A 20,356-nucleotide genomic window follows, 5' to 3' on the forward strand; every position below is an offset into this window, starting at 1 on the left:
GACTGGTGAGAAATTCTTCCACAATTCCCTCTTTTTCTTTTTGAGCAACCCACACCTGGCTAACTACCTTAGTTAAGCTCTTCTTAATGCAAGCAAAGACAATACAAGCGCATAGCAGAATTATTACGAAAATAACAAATAGCCGTAAGCCTTCTCCTAATAAGCTGCTTAACCACCCCGGGATTGTCCCAAACAGGTTCTGCAACCAGTCATCAAAAGTCGATGTTTCCTTTTCGATCTTGTCAATATGACCTTTCAACCAGGTTATACTCTTGTGAATGGACTCACCATGATCTGATAAATTCAAACAACACATCCCTTCGAAGTCCTCGCAGCCGTGTCCTTGGGCTAGCAAAGAAAATCAACGGTTGCTCGATTTTGCAACAGGGCATGATGAAGGCTATTTTGATCAACCAATAGTGGTCCTAAAACCTTTGTGGTGACATTGGCTTGTTTTGCTGACCAACACGCGAGTCTCTCTAGCTGTACTAATGCTTTTCCAGCTGCTCCTCCTTGTAGAAATACAGCTAAGGCAACACGAGCAGCTGTAGATAATAGTTGAACGTTGTCATTGGAATTAGGACTCAATTTTAAAGATCGCTTAGGCCGGCGTCGGGCTAGGTCCCTGAGCTGACTAAGATGAGGGGCAAACATTGTCAATTTACCCAGATAACACGGACCACCATAAACATTCTTTGGTATGCCTTGCCAGGCTCTATCACCACAAATAAGGAACACACCAGTGGGAAGTGCCTTGGCGGTTCTGTTGTTCCACAACAGATGACCTCGGCCCCTTCTTGATGCTTTAACACCATAACGCCAATTGTTTGCTCCAAAAGCACCTAAGGGTCTAATATGGGCCTTGTCACTGTCGTTTGAACCGCAGTGTCCGCCCTCATTGCTAAGGAAGTTATCATAGGCTGTTTAACACAGGGGTGAATGGTGCAGCTACAAATCAACAGTGCTACAATCAAAGGAATAAACCTGTTAGAGCTTTCATCAGTAGCATTAGTCTGGCAAGCTAACAACCCAAGCTTAGCTAACAATCCAAAAAGCTATTTCTGCAAGCGACAGTAAGTCATTCGTTCAAAAACCCAAAAGTCCAGACGAACATCACAGTCACAGAAGAGTGCAGGTGTGCCACGTCTTCACTGGCTCTGTGTGGCAGTCGACATTGCAGATTTGTAGGTCAATCAGCTGTCAAGTGTTTCTCCTCAGACTCCCATAGTTCTGGATTCACTCGATGTTCTCATTACACTCCTTATCTATGAGCTGTGTCTGACTATTGTGCTTAAGAACTACTAACCTCTAAATACAATACAAAGATATGCCCTAGATGTTACTATCAGTCTATTCTACTTAGGCCTTTTCCCACAGTTCTTCATCTGCCTTTAGAATTTAGGGCAGTGTTTTTTTTTATCTCTTGCAGGGCCCTTGCAAGAGAGAAAAAGTCACATTGCCATCTTATGCCAATTTGAGTGGGCTTTGGCCTTTACAAAGCTGTTAAACTGAACCTATTCCATTAAACCACAATCACTGAAAACTCATAAAAATACCCAAATTCGTTAGCCATGGTTCAAACCTTAAAGATCCATACAAATACAATCATCATGTCAGTGCTTCTTTCAAGTCCTTTCACAGTTCTGCCATCTGAGCAAGACTTCTGCTCACTTTAGGACAAACAGGTTGGTCATAATCAGGTTGGTCTTCATCAAGGCCTGTGAAGATAAATGGTCAAACACAAGCAGATACAAGAACAAATGCAGACACATCCATTGCCTAGGCTAGCAGATCCACTGGCCTAGTTCGTATGCTGTGATTGGAAAAATCTCGAGAAGGAAAAGATTTCTTCTGCTATCCTACTGTTCTCTAACCCATTTTCCCCTTTTCAATAATGCCTAGATATACCCAAGAGAAACATCCCATAACATCCTTATGTCCTAAGTTCCCAAAACTACAAACCCTTAGTCTTAACTTATCTTACCCTAAATATCTATCAGCTATAGGAAATTCAAGAAAAGGCAAAGAAAATCCAAGAAGATAACAATTCCATGGTATTCTCAAAAAAGGGAAAAGTCAGAATTGTCACAAGACTCATTTCATGCAATTAGCAGCTGTTCCAGTAAACTTCTATGCTAGTCCTGTCTTTATCTGTTATTGGGGGAAGGAGCTGACTGGCATTAGCCTACAAGCTCTATCATTCCCTGCTCCTAGTCCAGAATCTGGTTAGTGACTTGCAATGTGGATCTCAGTGCCTACACCCTTGCTGTGAGAGGCAATGCATCTGAGTTCTAGTCTGTCCTGCTTGGTGCCTTCTGTGTCTGTATAAGTTTCCACCCATGGTCAGTGGCACTGGCATCTCTGCTATGTCCTAGCAATCTCCCTCTTTTTCTTTTTGCCACTGAGCAGGGGGTGCAAAAGTCATTGCTGCCTAATCTGTAGAAGGAATTAACCAGCAAGGCGATGGTGAATACCCCAGCCAAGAACTATCAGCTATCATCCGGAATGCAAACTGTTATCATCAGGTGACTAAAAAAATACACCTGTGCGTGTCCATGCGTGTAACAGGGGCAAAAATGGTCCTAAGTGATCCTCGTCATTCTTGCTACCATTTCCATAAACTGTCTGACATCTGTCTGCAGTAGCACAGTACCATCAGGGTTGGAAGAGACCTCCTAGGTCATCAAGTCCAACCCTTCACCACGGGGCTCGAGGTCAGACCATGGCACCAAGCGCCACGTCCAACCTCGCCTTGAACAGCTCCAGGGCACCAGGGATGGCGACTCTACCACCTCCCCGGGGAGCCCATTCCAGTATCCAATCAGTCTCTCAGTGAAGAGCTCTCTCCTCACATCTGGCATTGTCAAAACAGCTTCGAGGCTTCGCTGCCTCCCAGCAGGGAAAAAAAAAAATCCGTAAGAGGAGATAACTCCGGCAGAAAAAAACTCAGTAAAAGAAACAACGGGGGGGGGGGGGGAACGGGGCCCCGCGGGCCCTCCACAGGTGGCAAGAGAGGGGGGGAGGAGGGGGAGGAGGCCAGCAGCCGCAGCGCCGCTTTTGTCTTCGGCCCTCCATCTCGCCCAACCCCCAGCTGTTTCAGGTCAGCCACCACTTGCTGTTTCCGTCCGTCTCCCATCCCACTACCAATCCTTAGCACACAACATGAAATCTACTCTGAAAACTTCCAAACTGCTGTCCTCCCTCTCAGACTCTTCAAGACAGAGAGAGGAAAAAAAAAGGCAGAGGCTAAGCTGTGAGCTATCGAACAGCTAATCCCCCTGTAGCCATACAAACGCAAATTGACGAAACTCTGAAACGACTCAAGGAAACCCACAAACTCTGCCCACCCCACCGATCCCCTCAGCATCTCCCTCAGTCCCCCAGCTGTTGAAGGCTCGCGGGAGACCCCTCGGCTTTGGGATGCGGTCCGTTGGAGATGGGCGGGCGTGCGGCGGTGAAGGGGGCGGATCTGAAGACTGTTCCGCCGAGCCGCGGGAAAGGGAGGGTCCCGAGCCGTCCGGTGCGGTCGCGTCTGCCGTCGGTCCATTCTCTCTTTACCGTCCATTCCTCTGTACATTCAGTAACGTCTTTTACCGGCTGAAAACTAAAAGTCCGTGTCCCGTATCGCACGCAGCCATCCGCGGGGACGCGCGGGCTACAGCGGCAGATTCGACACAGTACACACAGCGGCAGGCAGCTGCCCTCCGCGCGGCAGGTCCGAAAACTTTTCCAAGCTGAGAAGCGATTGTAACTGGCTGCCGGCGGGTCGCTACGGGCAGCCGCCATCATGGGTGTGTCAGTGAGTCGCTACGGGCAGCCGCCAGTATGGGTGTGTCAGCGAGTCGCTACGGGCAGCAACAACTCAGTCCCAAGCGCATCTCTCCTAGCGCTCTGGCTTGTCCCATGGTATCAAACCAAGGAGATCCCCGAGGAGGCCAAAGCTCTTGTGAAGTTGAGGGTTTCAATCTTGCTGAGCACCCCCTTCTTTGCTACCCTTAGGATCTCAAATTCCACCATCTCATGGTCACTGCAGCCAAGGCTGCCCATGAGCTTAACGTTCCCCACCAGTCCCTCCCTGTTGGTGAAAACAAGGTCCAGCATGGCACCCTTTCTTGTTGGCTCCTTGTGGAGAGATTTTTGCTAACAGGACATGAAATGATAAACATGAGCAACCCGTGCTGGGAAGTGTCCTTGAGTCCATCTTGGGACCTAAGATACCAGGCTCTGGGTAGCACCCCCCACACACAGCTGCAGGGGGTGGAGTGCCAGGTCCATGTGGGCAGAGTTAGTGTCATGGAGGGTAGCAAAGCCCTTTAGCAGACTTCATTTCTGCACAAAATAGTGGCTCACATGAAGGCCAAGAAATCACAAAATCAAAACAATTACTTTCTATCTGTCTGTATGGCGACAACCGTTGTTCCAGCAGCTACAGTACCCATGAGAAGATTCCTCCCTAGGAAGGATAAAATGTAAACATTGGCCATGTTTTCGAGCAAAAGGCCTTTATTCCCATGGCACCGCTGGACACCTGTTTGGGGCTGACCCTAGGTGGTCTTACAGGTTGTTTATGGTAATAATTGTCCAATTACATGAATTGATTATAATTTTGTACCAATCTGTAAAAATAACGTAAAATTGCCTGAACTGGTTGAGCACACCCCTCTTGAACATTATAAAATAGTGTGTCTGCCTTAAGTGCGCGCTCTTCTGCCCTCTCTACTCTTCGCACCTCGAGACCCTCTTGAATGACACCCTGCCTGTATATCGCTGGGCATTCGCACTGGAGCCTAAAAATTACGGCCTACTCGGCAATGCCCGATCCCCAGCCTGGCTTGATCCTGCAGAAGGTCCGGACAACGGGGAAACTGTCGTGGAACGCAGTTTCGCGGCAGAATTTATAGGGGAAATACGCGAGGCGTTGACTATTTTATCAGTGATTTATTGCAAAGAATGCGAATTCCCTCTTCCCGAAACTACACCACCACTGTGAATTCTTTTGATTGAGGTCAAAGTAACATTTCCGAAAATGGCAAATTAAAGAGTCTATGATGTTTAAAGAGAGTTCTTTCGAGTCTCTGAGGTTTGAGTTAACAGTTCGTCAGCTACTCACAGTCTGTAGTCTGTAGCTTGGTAGGGAGTCCCTTTCTCCCGATGAGAGTCCAGGCATGCAGGCTTTCTGCCTCTGCGTCTCGGCGTGTCCGCCCGAGGCGAGGCTATATCGGCGAGCAGTTTGTTGTTGTTAGAAGTCCAGGAAAAAAAAAACAGAAAGGCTGGAAAAACCCAGAAGGACAAGACAAGGCAAGGGCAAGAGCGCAAGGGCAAGGGCCTCGATCCTGGCCTGTCCACCATTTTTATAATGTTCCAAAATAGGACTAGCCCACAATTCAGACCACTTTTACGTTGTTCACATACATTGGTAAAAAACAGTAAGCAATTTATATAATTGGATAATATTACTTAAACAATATAAAGACCACTCCTCAGGCCAGCCCACCTGCAGGTGCTGGGCAGGCCTAAGAAAGTCGTTTCTACTTAACCAAAACAATACCCTGTTGTCTGGAAAGCAAGGCCAAGTGAAAAGGAAACATGGCCAGTGTTTACCTTTCACTTACCCTAGGGAGAAATCTTCCCATGGGACTGAAATATTGTTTTGGTTTTTCGATGCTTCTGCTTGAATGTGAGGCACTAGAAACTACACAATATAGCAAAAGCTTAGGGAGCCTTTGCTACTCTCCATGACAGCAACGCCCTGAACTTCGTTATACTCCGATACCCTGCTGAACTGCATTGGACAGTGAGTAACTGATGAACTTTTACTTAAAGACTGAACAACTTCTTAAGGCTCAAAAGAACTCTATTAAACAACAAACTTTCTTCATATTAACCATTCTGCATTTTAATCTGCAACCGCGAACCAGAGAATCTACGTGGGATAGTTATAAATAAGTTTGGGGAAGGGGATTTCTCGTATCTCAGTAATAAATCTCTTAATCCTTTAACAAATGGCCTCGCATGTCTTTCCCTATAAATTCCCCTAAACTGCATTCCTTAACAGTTAGCCAGCCCAAGGGGGCTAGGTTAGTCAGCCTAGGGGCTGACCCCTCAGAATGTTATTGCATATCACCCTATCCATGCCATGCTTGTAACCCTGGACCAACCGGAGCTATTCACATGTGCCAATCCTAAACTGTTAGTTGTGCGCGCCTCTTGCAAGAAAGCATATAAGTCTTTGTAACATGGAAATAAAGCGGAGAATGACCATCTAACCACATTGGTGAAAAAAAGAGTCATTTTACCCAGGTGCTCCACCAGCAGCTCCTCTATCACTTGGAGGAGGAAGTTATCATCGATGCATTTCAGGAATCTCCTGGATTGCCTATGCCCTGCTGAAGCATATATACACAAATATATACAGTTATATACAAATTAAAAGTAACACAGAACCACAATACCCCTCCCAGAAACAATCAGAGTCTCCAGAAGGGCTCCCAATCCAAACCCCCTTCCCTCTCACTCTTTCCCTCCCTTCAGAAATAACCAGATCAACCCACGTATATCTCACATGATAAATCTGGAGATCTGAGGTGAGGTGTCAAAAAAAAGATGACAAGGAGGTTAGAGGAAAAAGGGGTTAGGTGGATTAGCCCAAGGTGAGAGCTAAGAAATGTGTGAGACGTGCCCGTCTTATCTATATTTTGGCTAGTTGCCTTTCTCAGTAGAAAACTGAGGGATATAGATTACTGTGTTTTTTTTTTTCTTTCTTTTCGCAGCTAAGGATTTAATTTCTCTCAGTAAAAATTAGCCTCAAGCCAGCACAGAGGCCTTCCATTATCACTTCTTGATAGAAACCTGCTAGCCAAGATGTTAGCATAGGATGAAGGAGCAAGTTTAATAAACTGTGAGAACTGTTCCAAGAGGAATGTCATCAGACTCATGTGTGCCATGATCTCCATAAAGTACTTCCTTCAGAGCAAACTCTTTCAGAAGCTTAATTCCCTGCTCAATTGTGTTCCACTCCTTAGCTGCCCAGAGCAAATCATCTTGGGAAGGATATCTCATAGCCACAGCCAACAAGAGGCATGTCCACGAGCCAACCTTACCGAGGGCTTGCTAGGTAGCTGTCCAACTTGCTCTTCATGCAGCTGAATATGAAAATCGGCCTATCCTTTACCTCTACAATGATTCATGGATGGTAGCCAATGCTTTGTGGGGTTGGCTGAAGGACTGGAAAAAAAATGGCTGGCAGAGGAAAGGAAAGCCTATTTGATGTGCTGTGAGGCAATACATTGATCACAGAATCACAGAACCACAGAACTTTAGAGGTTGGAAGGGACCTGCAGAGATCAAGTCTAAACTCCTATGTCCTGGTCGGCCGGAGCTGCGAGAGTGGCACTGCTATGTGAAACAGATGGAGCAACTGACTCCACTCTGCCCACAGCCACTGCTTCACCCCATGCCATGGGACCCCACTCAAAACTGTTTATCTTTAAAGTCACATCATAAAGTGGCTTAACAATCTGACTGTATGCAGGGATGTGCAGTCCCCAAAATCCACCTGCCCCCAAGAAGGATAGTGTTGTCTCCTTATTCATGGGAGTCACCATGGTGGAGATTTTAATTATCACATCCAGTGGAATGTGACGGTGACCATCTTGCCACCATACTCCCAGAAACTGGATCTCTCTGGCAGGCCCTTTTACCCTGTTTCTCTTCATGGCAAAATCAGCCATCAACAGAATGTCAATTATCTTGTTACCTTTCTTGAAGATTTGCTCAGCAGTGTTTTCTCAAACAATTATGTCATCGATATACTGTACATGCTCTGGAGCTCCACCCTTCTCCAATGCATCATGGATCACTGAATGACAAATTGTTGATGCTTGAGCGTGTCCAGAGAAGGGCGACGAGGCTAGTGAGAGGCCTCGAGCACAAGCCCTACGAGGAGAGGCTGAGGGAGCTGGGATTGTTTAGCATGGAGAAGAGGAGGCTCAGGGGTGACCTTATTGCTGTCTACAACTACCTGAAGGGTGGTTGTGGCCAGGAGGAGGTTGCTCTCTTCTCTCAGGTGGTCAGCGCCAGAATGAGAGGACACAGCCTCAGGCTGTGCCAGGGGAAATTTAGGCTCGAGGTGAGGAAAAAGTTCTTCACTGAGAGAGTCATTGGACACTGGAATGGGCTGCCCGGGGAGGTGGTGGAGTCGCCGTCCCTGGGGCTGTTCAAGGCAAGGTTGGACGTGGCACTTGGTGCCATGGTCTAGCCTTGAGCTCTGTGGTAAAGGGTTGGACTTGATGATCTGTGAGGTCTCTTCCAACCCTGATGATACTGTGATACTGTGATACTGTGTTTCCACCCCTGGTGCAAAGGATTAAAAGTGTACTGGACACCTCTCCAGGTGAAAGCAAACTGAGGCCTGCATTCCTCTGCAATGGGAATAAAGAAGTGTGATGGTTTGGGTGTTCCCTGCCCCCCCCCCACTTTAGAAATACCCAACTAGTCTCAGCCGGCTCTGGGAATATAAATGAAGCTATTTATTTACAGCTAGCACAATATACAAGCAGATATTCACAGTATATACAATTATATACAGAAATATACAAGGTAAAACTAATACAGAAGCACAACTCCCCTCCCAGAAACCTGAGTCCCCAGGAGGGGCTCTCAACCACACCTGCACCTTCCCCACGCCCCTCTCAAACTTACCCCAGTCATAAGGAAGAACAGAGGTTCAGCCAAGAGGTGAAGAAGCAAAGGGGAGTGGCAGGTGAGTTTAGGGAGATGCAGCTCAGTCAAAGCCCAGCCTGAGAGTGCAACAAAATGGTGAGAGTGTTATCTAATGTTTACATTTCTCCTTCAGCGAGACTCTGAGGGAAGTAGACATCACCATTGTTTTCCTTTCACAACCTATGATCTAGTTCTTCTCACCAAAACATTCTAGCCTGCTTCAAACTAGCACAATCCACCCCTGTCTACTTCACTCAGAGTATCGCTGAGAATTATCTGATCTAATCTAAAGCAATATTTACACTAAAACAATATTTATAAGTTCAGTTCACACTTCATTCCAGCTATCTCAGATGTAGGTGATTCAAAAGCTCAGAACAGTTTGTCTCCTCATGGATGAGACGAGAACAGAGACTGCCAGGTGACGTTGGGTTCGTGGTCAAGTACTGTAGATTCTTTCATTGTTGGATGGCAATGGTACCTTGAACAGAAAATCCTAACAGCTTGTAGGCTGCCAGGCTTCACCATACTTGTACTTTGACCATCTCTCAGCATACCATAAGGGCTTGATTCGCTTAGCCTGCTTCATAGCAGCACAAATGTCACAGTCATGGATGACTTGGGTGATAGCGTCCATGGATATGTCAATTGACCTATCGCGTGCCCATCGGTATGTTGCATCTGTGCCTTGATGTCCACATGAATCATGGGCCCACCGAACTAAGAACAGTTCACCTTGGTGTTTCCAATCAACGTCAAGATCAGGGTTGGTATCAACTTGAGAAATCTTAGCAGCTTGGTCTACCTGCTGGTTGTGTTGGTGTTCCTCAGTGGCTCTGCTCTTAGGCATGTGTGCGTCTACGTGCCACACCTTCACTGGAATTCTCTCCAGCCGTGCATCAATGTCTTGCCATAGATCAGCACACCAAATAGCCTTTCCTTTCCTTTCCTTTCCTTTCCTTTCCTTTCCTTTCCTTTCCTTTCCTTTCCTTTCCTTTCCTTTCCTTTCCTTTCCTTTCCTTTCCTTTCCTTTCCTTTCCTTTCCTTTCCTTTCCTTTCCTTTCCTTTCCTTTCCTTTCCTTTCCTTTCCTTTCCTTTCCTTTCCTTTCCTTTCCTTTCCTTTCCTTTCCTTTCCTTTCCTTTCCTCTGCCAACCATTCTTTTTCCAGTCCTTTAGCCAACCCCATAGAGCATTGGCTACCATCCATGAGTCGGTGAAGAGGTAAAAGATAGGCAAATTTTCACATTCAGCCAAAACAAGAGCTAATTGGACAGTTTTTACTGCAGCAAACTGACTGGATTCTCCTTCTCCATCTCTTGCTTCAGTAACTCTCCTGGTAGGACTCCAGACTGCTGACTTCCATCTTCACTTCTTCTCAACAAGAGGACAGGAACCATCTGTGAACAAAGCATAGTTCTTTTCCTGATCAGGGAGATCACCATAGGGAGGAGCTCCTTCAGCACGGGTTATTTTCTCCTCTGGATATTTGGTGCATTCTGTGCCTTCCGGCCAGTCGGTGATCACCTCCACCAGACCAGGTCAGTCAAGATTACCCATTCATGCTCATTGAGTTATCAAAGCCATCCATTTAGACCAGGTTGCATCTGTGACATGATGCGGTGATGAACCTTTGCCCTTGAACATCCAGTTTAGAACTGGCAATCTAGGAGCTAAAAGCAATTGTGACTCAGTTCCAATCACTTCAGAAGCTGCTTTCACTCCTTCTTTGGCTGCTAGTATCTCATTCTCTGTTGAGGTGTAACTTGCCTCTGAACCTCTGTTGCTACGTCCCCAGAAACCAAGTGGACGACCACGTGTCTCATTTGGAGCTCTCTGCCAAAGACTCCAAGTTGGACCATTGTCACTGACAGCCATGTACAGACTGTTCTTAATGTCCGGACCAGATCGCACAGGTCCCAAGCCCACTGCATGGTCTACTTCTCGCTTGAACTGATCAAAGGCTGCTTGTGGTTCAGGTCCCCACTCGAAATTGTTTCTCTTACAAGTCACATAGTGCAGAGGTTTGACAATTTGACTGAAACCAGGAAAGTGAAGTCTCCAAAATCCCATTGCACCCAGGAAAGATAGAATGTCCTTCTAATTTGTGGGAACTGCCATGGTGAAGACTTTGTTGATCACATCCTGTGGAATGTGACGGCGACCATCCTGCCACCGCACTCCCAGAAACTGAACTTCTCTGGCAGGTCCTTTGACCTTGTCTCTCTTAATGGCAAAACCTGCTTGCAACGGAATGTCAATGATTTTGTTACCTTTCTTGAAGACTTCCTCAGCAGTTTGGCCCCACACAAAGATGTCATCGATGAATTGGATGTGCTTTGCAGCTCTGCAGCTGCATCTCTGTAGCTCTCCAGTGCATTGTGGATGACTGAGTGACAGATTGTTGAGCTGTGCTTCCATACCTGAGGCAAACGGTTGAAATGGTACTGGATTCCTCTCCAGGTGAATGCAAACTGAGGCCTGCACTCCTTTGCTATGGGAATAGAGAAGAAAGCATTAGCAATGTCTATGGTAGCATACCATTTAGCCTTCTACGATTCCAGCTCATACTGGAGTTCCAGCATATCCGGCACAGCTGCGCTCATGGGTGGCGTCACCTCGTTGAGGGCACAAAAAGCAACTGTCAGTCTTCAGTCTCCTTTAGGTTTACACACAGGCCAGATGGGTCAGTTGAAAGGTGAATGGACTTTCTCGATGACAGCCTGACTCTCCAGTTGATGAATCAGCTGATGAATGGGCAACAAAGAGTCATGGTTAGTTCTGTACTGCCTGAGGTGAACAGTTTGAGTAGCAATTGACACTTCCAGATCCTCTATGTCATGATGCCCCACAACTGCAGATTCATCTGAAAGTTCAGCTCTGATGGACAAGTTCAATTTACAGTCCTCAATCTCTACAGATGCTATTCCAAAAGCCCATTTGTGACCCTTAGGATCTTTGAAACAACCTTGTCTCAAAAAGTCAATTCCCAAAATGCAAGGCACATCAGGACCAGTTACAATAGTGTGTTTCTTCCATTCTTTTCGAGTTAAACTGATCTCAGCCTGCAACTTAGTTAATTCCTGAGATCCACCAGTGATTCCAGAAATAGATATGAACTCTGTCCCTCTGCAATTTGATGGCAATAAAGTACACTGAGCACCTGCGTCAACTAAAGCCCTGTATTTCTGAACTTTTGAACTACCAGGCCACCTAATGAATACATTCCTATAGATTCGGCATGTGGGGTGTACACAGTGATTGGTGTTGTTGTGAGAGAAATTGCAATTGTTGGAATAATTGCAATAGCTCTGGGGAGCTTAAGAAGTGACAGCTACTTTCCTGGCATTGCTGCCTCCCTTTCTGCCACTCTGCAGTTCCCCGACTCTCTTTGAAAGAGCTGAAGCAGGTTGACCATCCCACTTCTTCATGTTCTCACCAAATTGGTCACACAGAATTAACCACAGTGAGGCACGTGATTGCTGATGTCTAGGTGGAATTTGTCTCCTTCTGGGCTGGAATTGCCTTGGAGGAGGTGGACGTCTGTTCCTGATAGCAGAAACATGCACCCACTCAGATGATGCCGCAATGGTATCCTTTACCAGATTGGTAATGTTGCTGAGATCCTCCTTCAGTTCTTTCATGCTGTCTTTGATGCCATCCTTAATCTCTGTACCTAGTGTTTTTATAGCAGAGACTAGGCCAGAATGTGACAAGCTGTCCTCTACCTGCCTGAGCTGGTCAGTGTATTCACCAACCGTAAAAGATCTTCCATTATCACTCCTTAATAGAAACCTGCTAGCCAAGATGTTAGCATGGGATGAGATTTAACAAGGCCAAGTGCAGGGTTCTGCACTTTGGCCACAACAACCCCAAGCAGCGCTACAGGCTGGGGACAGAGTGGCTGTAGAGCAGCCACGAAGAAAGGGACCTGGGGGTACTGATAGATCGTAGGCTGAAGATGAGCCAGCAGTGTGCCCAGGTGGCCAAGAGATCCAATGGCATCCTGGCCTGCATCAGGAACAGTGTGGCCAGTAGGACAAGGGAGGTTATTCTTCCCCTGTACTCAGCACTGGTCAGGCCACACCTTGAGTACTGTGTCCAGTTCTGGGCCCCTCAATTCAAGAAGGATGTTGAGGTGCTGGAGCATGTCCAGAGAAGGGCAACAAAGCTGGTGAAGGGCCTGGGACAGAAACCCTATAAGGAGAGGCTGAGGGAGCTGGGGTTGTTTAGCCTCGAGAAGAGGAGGCTCAGGGGTGATCTTATTACTGTCTACAACTACCTGAAGGGACATTGTAGCCAGGTGGGGGGTGGCCTCTTCTCCCAGGCAACTAGCAATAGAACAAGGGGACACAGTCTCAAGTTGTGCCGGGGTAGGTATAGGCTGGATGTTAGGAGGAAGTTCTTCACAGAGAGAGCCATTTCCCATTGGAATGGGCTGCCCAGGGAGGTGGTGGAGGCACCGTCCCTGGAGGTCTTCAAGAAATGACTGGATGAGGCACTTAGTGCCATGGTCTAGTTGACTGGATAGGGCTGGGTGATAGGTTGGACTGGATGATCTTGGAGGTCTCTTCCAACCTGGTTGATTCTATGATTCTCTGATTGTATAGGATGAAGGAACAAGCTTAATAAGCTTCTTCATGAGACCTGATCCAAGAGGAATGTCATCAGGCTCATGTGTGCCATGATCTGCATAGAGCGCTTCCTTCACAGCAAACTCCTTCAGAAGCTTAATTCCCTACTCAATGGAGCTGGGGGGATCTCATTCTTGGGTATGCTGGTGTTGGGGAACACGTTCGGTGGAGCGCTATGGAAGATGACTTTCGATCTTAAAATCATGGGAGGCACTTTACTCGCATGACCCTGAGCATACGCCCCGGCCAGCAGCTCTCAGAGCTCAATGTCCGGTGAACTTCTCTCATGAGACAAATACGCCAGCAGATGCAGTGCCCCAGCAAATCCACTGTGGGCCTTACCTGCCTTACACACACGGGCTGTTCACTCCGGAAATGAACGTCCAGACTACTGCCACCTCCGGGCAGCACTACCCGGCCCAGCGGCACCGAATGATGCTTACTCTCTCCGATATGGAGAACGTCCCACAAGATGATTGGACCCCTCTTTCTTCGGGCCAACCCTCCGGCCCCCAACGCAGTCTCACCTGCGGCCGGCTTGTGTCCTGACTCCTCTGTTCGAGCGCCAGATGTTGGGGAACATGTTCGGTGGAGCACTATGGAAGATGACTCTTTGTTCACCAATATGGTTAGATGGTCAAATCCACTTTATTTCCATGATACAGCGACTTATATGCGTTCTAGCAAGAGGCGTGCTCAGCTTAAGATTGGTTACAGTCAGAGGGTCCAGAGTTACATGTAAGGTGTGCATAGGTTAACTTATCACAACATTCTAAGGGTCAGCCTTCCAGACCACCCACTCCAGCCCCCTTGGTTATCTAGTCTCTGCCCACTGCAGCTGTGTGTGGGGTGCTCAGTTGTTTACATCTCAGTTTCCTGGCCTCGCTGGGAACCAAGGACGTTCTCAGCGCAAGTTACCCATGTTTATGACTTTATGTCCTCGACTGGTGAGAAATTCTTCCACATGCTGGATGTAATGTAACTGAAAATTTTACTAGGAATATTACAGGGTCATTTACCAATAATATTACAGGCAATGAAAGTACTTCTTTTGGTTTATCTACAGCACTCATGAGAGTTATTCTACCTAAAACTGAGATGCCAGACCCTTGTTCAGAATTTTATTCACGTCAGACTGTGGCATTTCTGGGGTGTGTGATTTTAGATCTTGTAATTTTGATTTTCATATTAATTCTGGTATTATGTGTTAAAAATTTGAGTGCAATACCTGTAGGAACTAGGAAATTTCTGAGTCCAAAACAAAAGATAAACAATCCAACGGTCCAAAACAAAGATAACTCAGGGGTGCAGCAAGGACCTCCTTCCCAGGACGGGACAGCCACTACACCTCCCTCTCCAGATTCTGGAAAAGCTGTCAATGTTCCCAGGAGGAATGATAATGCATCAGGACTGGCAAGATTCCCAGGAGTACAGGGAAATAATCAAAGCCAAGATGTTCCCTCTACTAATAACACTAGTGTGCTAGTTTGAAGCAGGCTAGAATGTTTTGGTGAAAAAAAGTAGATAATTTAGCTGTGAAAAGGAAAACAATTGTGGTGTCAACTTCTCTCACAGTCTCGCTGAGAACTATGGTAACAAGAAGGGTAAACATTAGATAACATTCGCCATTTTCTCACTCTGCTTTTGGCTTCAGACTAAGCAACATCTCTCTAACCTCACTGCCACTAACCTTGCTCCTTAACCTTTTGGCTGAACCTCTTTTCTTTCTCAGGATTGGCGTAAGGTTGAGAGGGGCAGGGGGAGGTGCAGGGGTGGTTGAGAGCCCCTCCTGGGGACTCAGGTTTCTGGGAGGGGAGTTGTGCTTCTGTATTATTTTTACTTTGTATATTTCTGTATATAACTGTATATATTGTAAATAGCTGCTTGTATATTGTGCTAGCTGTAAATAAATAGCTTCATTTATATTCCCAGAGCCCGTCTGAGTTAGCTGGGGCATTTCTAAAGTGTGGGGGGGCAGGATAGAAGCCAAACCACCACATCTTTTATTTGGCACCCAACGTGGGATTAATTCATTTGAGTGACTGTTAATTAACTCTGGGAATCAAAATGAAGCTAATAAAGCAGCTATTGTACTTGGTGGGGCTATTGTGTGGCCTGTTTGCTGTTTCTTTGTGTACAATTGGATCAAAGACCAAATTGGTTATTTCTTGCTTCATGTAGTTTTTAAGAAGGTCAAAGCTAAACTTTCAAGCATTTTCTGGTCTTGGGGTGATTTTATTCTTGGTTATGCTGGTCTTAACGTCACTGAAAACCTTACTAGTAACATTACAGAAGCACTTGTCAATAATATTACAAGCAATGAGAACACTGCTTTAGCCACAGCTCTGATGAGAGTAATACACCCAAGAACCAGGGTGCCAGACGTTTGTTTAGGAGGTTGCTCATGTAACACTGTGTTGCTATTATCAATTTTTAATCTATGTCTTACGGGTTTAATTTTCATATTAATTTTGGCATTATGTGTAAAAAATTCGAATGCAGTACTTGCAAAAACTAAGAAAGTGTCTGTTTTGAAAGTGTCTGTCTCATAACCAAATTCAGTAACAGTTTCTCAGCAACTAACTTCCCCCCTGCCAGCCTCTGCACCTCCTTCTCCAGATTCAGGAAACACTGCCAATGTTCCTGGTGGGAATGTAAACAATAACAATGCACCAGGCTTGGCAGGCGTCCCAGGAGTACAGGCTCAAAATCAAAATGTTCCTGATAATACCAGCTCAGCCAGTTCAGATTCCCAGACAGCAGACCAAAATCCTGTTAGATCTAAGGCAGATCTGAACTCACAGACTCCAGGTCAGACCCCCAATGATGCAAACCCTCCAGCAGACACGTCAAAGTCTGTTGCTATGCAGGCTTTTCTGGCACCTGCTAAGGCAAAAGCCAAGACACAGTGTGGTTCAAAAGAGGATGTAAGAGAGGGGACCTCTGGTGATCAGCAAGAGGAGGAAGAGAAGGTACTTAGTCTGCGAGACCAGGTGAACTTGCTGAGATCCCAACACTCAAATGAGAAGAGCGTCGTGAGGTTGGCTGCCAAGAAAGAGGATGGTTCCAATGAGTTTAAGAGTGCTATGAGGAAGGTTCTGTCAGGCCAGGGACCACCAGGTCAACAGGAGGAAGAGGAGGACGATGACATCCAGGGCTCCAACGATCCACTCAGAGAGGTCAGGGAAACTAGAAGGGAATATGCAAGGGAATCAAGTGAACCAATCCTAAGCTGGCTAGTGAGATGCCGTATCATTGGTGCTAATGCCCTGCAGGTAGGAGACAAGTCTGCTAAGCACCTGGGACCACTCACCAAGGAGAGTGGAGTGGACAAATACCTAGCAAGTCCTCTTGGTAAGGTTAGCTTGTGGACACGCCTTCTATTGGCTGTGGCTATGAGATATCCTTCCCGAGATGATTTGCCATGGGCTGCCAAGAAGTGCAATACTATTGAGCAGGGAATTAAGCTTCTGAAGGAGTTTGCTGTGCAGGAAGTGCTTCATGGAGATCATGGCACACATGAGCCTGATGGCATTCCTCTTGGAACAGGTCTCATGAAGAAGTTTATTAAGCTTGCTCCTTCATCCTATGCTAACATCTTGGCCAGTAAGTTCCTATCAAGGAGTTATAATGGAAGGTGTTTCACTGTTGGTGAATTCACTGACCAGCTCAGGCAGGTAGAGGACAGCTTGTCACATTCTGGCCTAGTCTCTGCTATAAGAACTATGACCACAGAGATTAAAGATACCATGAAAGAACTGAAGGAGGACCTTAAAACCTCAATTTCCAATCTGGCAAAGGATACCATTCCTGCATCATCTGAATGGGTGCATGTTTCTGCCATCAGGAACAGACGCCCACGTCCTGCAAGGTAATTCCAGCCCAGGAGGAGACAAATTCCACCTAGACATCAGCAATCACGTGCCTCACTGTGGATAATTCTGCGTGACACATACGGTGAGAACATGAACAAATGGGATGGTAAACCTACTTCATCTCTTTCAAAGAGAGTCAGGGAACTGCAGAGTGGCAGAAACAGAGGCAGCAATGCCAGGAAAGTAGCTGTCACTTCTTCAGCTCCCGAGAGCAACTGCAATTATTCTAACAATTGCAATTTCTCTCACAACAACACCAATCACTGTGTACACCCCACATGCCATGTTCATAATTAGGGGTGCCCTACCTTTAGCCAGGAGGAGGAAAGGGAAAGTGGAGAGAACCGAATCTATTGGAATGTATTCATTAGGTGGCCTGGCAGTTCAAAAGTTCGGAAATACAGGGCTTTAGTTGACACAGGTGCTCAGTGTACATTATTGCCTTGTGATGGTTTGGGCTCTTACCCGCCCCCCACACTTTGTATTTGCCCCAGCTAACTCAGAAGGGACTCCAGGAATATAAATGAAGCTATTTATTTTACAGCAGCAAATATACAAGCAGCTATTTACAATATATACAGTTATATACAGAAATATACAAAGGATAAACAATACAGAAGCACAACTCCCCTCCCAGAAACCTGAGTCCCCAGGAGGGGCTCTCAAACCACCCCAACACCTCCCCTTGCCCTCTCAACCTTACCCCAGTTCCCAGGAAAAATAGAGGTGCAGCCAAGAGGTTAAGAAGGAAGGTTAGTGGCAGTGGGGTTAAGGAGATGTGACTAGGTCTGAAGGGAAAGGCAGAATGAAAGACAAAATGGAGAATGTTTACTTCTTCTTCCCAGAGTTCTCAGCGTGACTATGAGAGGAGTTGACACAGCCATGTTTTCCTTTTCACTGCCCATTATCTAGTTCTTTTACCAAAACATCCCAGCTTGCTTCAAACTAGCACATGGCATCAAATTGCAAGGGGACAGCGTCCATATCTATTTTTGGAATCACTGGTGGATCTCAAGAGTTAATTAAGATACAGGCTGAGATCAGTTTAACTGGTAAACAGTGGAAGAAACACACTATTGTAAATGCTCCTGATGCGCCTTGCATTTTGGGAATTGACTTTTTGAGACAAGGTTGTTTCAAAGATCCCAAAGGTCACAAAATGGGCTTTCGGAATAGCATCTGTAGAGATTGAGGACTGTAAATTGAACTTGTCCATCAGAGCTGAACTTTCAGATGAATCTGCAGTTGTGGGGCATCATGACATAGAGGATCTAGAAGTGCCAATTGCTACTCAAACTGTGCACCACAGGCAGTACAGAACTAACCGTGACTCTTTGTTGCCCATTCATCAGCTGATTCGTCAACTGGAGAGTCAGGCTGTGTCTTGTGTTCAAATGCAAGTTCCCAGAGACTCTAATAAATTTAATAGACCCAATGACAATTTATAGAATTTATAGAGTGCCCTCCCCTCTTCCCTCTCCTTTCCCAAAGATAGGGAGAGAGAGAGAGATAAGCACACCCAAATAAAATCAATCTCACCCGATTTGGAAGTTAAAAAGGAAAAGTTTAACAATAACTTAGAAAAGGTATTGGAGGTAGGGAAGTTTACAAAGGATAAGGAAGGGAAAACAGCAAAATACAAAAAAAAGGGATGGATACAACCCGAGCAATGTGATGGTGTCTCTGCCTCGTGGCTGCCACATGGTGTGCTGGTATGCAGTGTGAGTGTGTGTGTCGAGAGGGACCGAAGGAAAGAGAGTAAGAGGTGTGGGGAATTTTGTAGGGGCTGTTGCTTTGCAATCGATATGTAGGCGATTGGAACACAGCGGGTAAGACACCGGTCAGCCCAAGGACACTGTGTCCGCTTCGTGCTTTCTATGAAAAAAAGCAGAGTTGGCCTGAGGATGTTGCGTCCTTGTGATACAGCTGTGCAAAGTAAAACAAGTAATGAATCAGTCATGAATATACCTTAGAACAAAGGATCTGCACATCTGGAAATGTAGGGTTTGATATATGAGCACACGTACTGCTTATAAAAATACCTTTTTGTATCTACTAATGATTATGCTTTAAACCACAAAAATGTATTGCATGGACCAATTAGAAATCGACATGCAATCCTGTAATAGTATAAAAAGCCTTCTGATTTGTGTATTAAACGTCTTACATTTACAATCCATATTGGATTCTGTAAGTCCATTTCCTCAACTTTGGGAACAGTCAGCATGCTAACAGCGCCTAACAGCGACATCTGGTGACCCCCGACGTGATCAGCAAGAGACCTGATACCCGGGAAGAGAGCTGAGCTGACTGCAAAGCGGGGAAAAAGAAAAGAAATTCCGCGGCGGCTGCGGCCGGACGTCCGAGAGAGGCGTGAGTGGTACCACGGATTTTCGACTCAGCGGGTGAGTCGGCTGCCTTGAGCAGGGAAAAGGCGCGGAATGGGGAATACGGCCCCGGGAATAGAAAAAGCTTCTGTTGAAGCCTTGTTGAAATTTGGACAGAAAGCTGGAGACCCGCTGGATCGGGCTCTAGTGACAGATTTGTTGTCTTGGGCACGCCGTAGAGGCTTACTCAAGGAAACTGCACAAGTTTTTAAAGACGAGACGTGGAAGCATATAGGGGAGGAAATATGGGAATCTGTCCAGACTGATAATAAAGAAGCAAAAAGACTTGCTTCAACCTATCGACAGATCAGTCTCTTAGTACAAAAAATAGGAGCGGAGGCAGAAGTTGAAGCAATAATTCAGACCATCTTGAAAGACGCTAAAAATAAAGTAACATCGGGATCGGGGGCGGAGACAAAAACTGCCGCGGAGACAAAAACTGAGATAAAAACTGAGACGAAAACTGTTTGCCCTGCTACCCAAGGTCCTTACGATTATCTCATTCCTGATTGGGACCCCGATAAGGGAGCGGGAGGTTCACAAGTCCCCGAGCCTATGGAAGTGGGACAAGCGGTACCATCAGCTCCGCAAATAGATCCTGCAACTGTCCCTCTGCCTCCTGAGGAAGAGGAGTTAAAGACTCTTTTACATGAGCAGGCAGATGCAATGACTAAACTATTGAATGAGATGCAACGGTTGGATAAAGGTTCCAAATCAAGGGTGGTTAAAGAGAGTTATCGCA

The sequence above is a fragment of the Pogoniulus pusillus genome (assembly GCF_015220805.1).
Source record: "Pogoniulus pusillus isolate bPogPus1 chromosome W unlocalized genomic scaffold, bPogPus1.pri SUPER_W_unloc_2, whole genome shotgun sequence".
NCBI lineage: Eukaryota > Metazoa > Chordata > Aves > Piciformes > Lybiidae > Pogoniulus > Pogoniulus pusillus.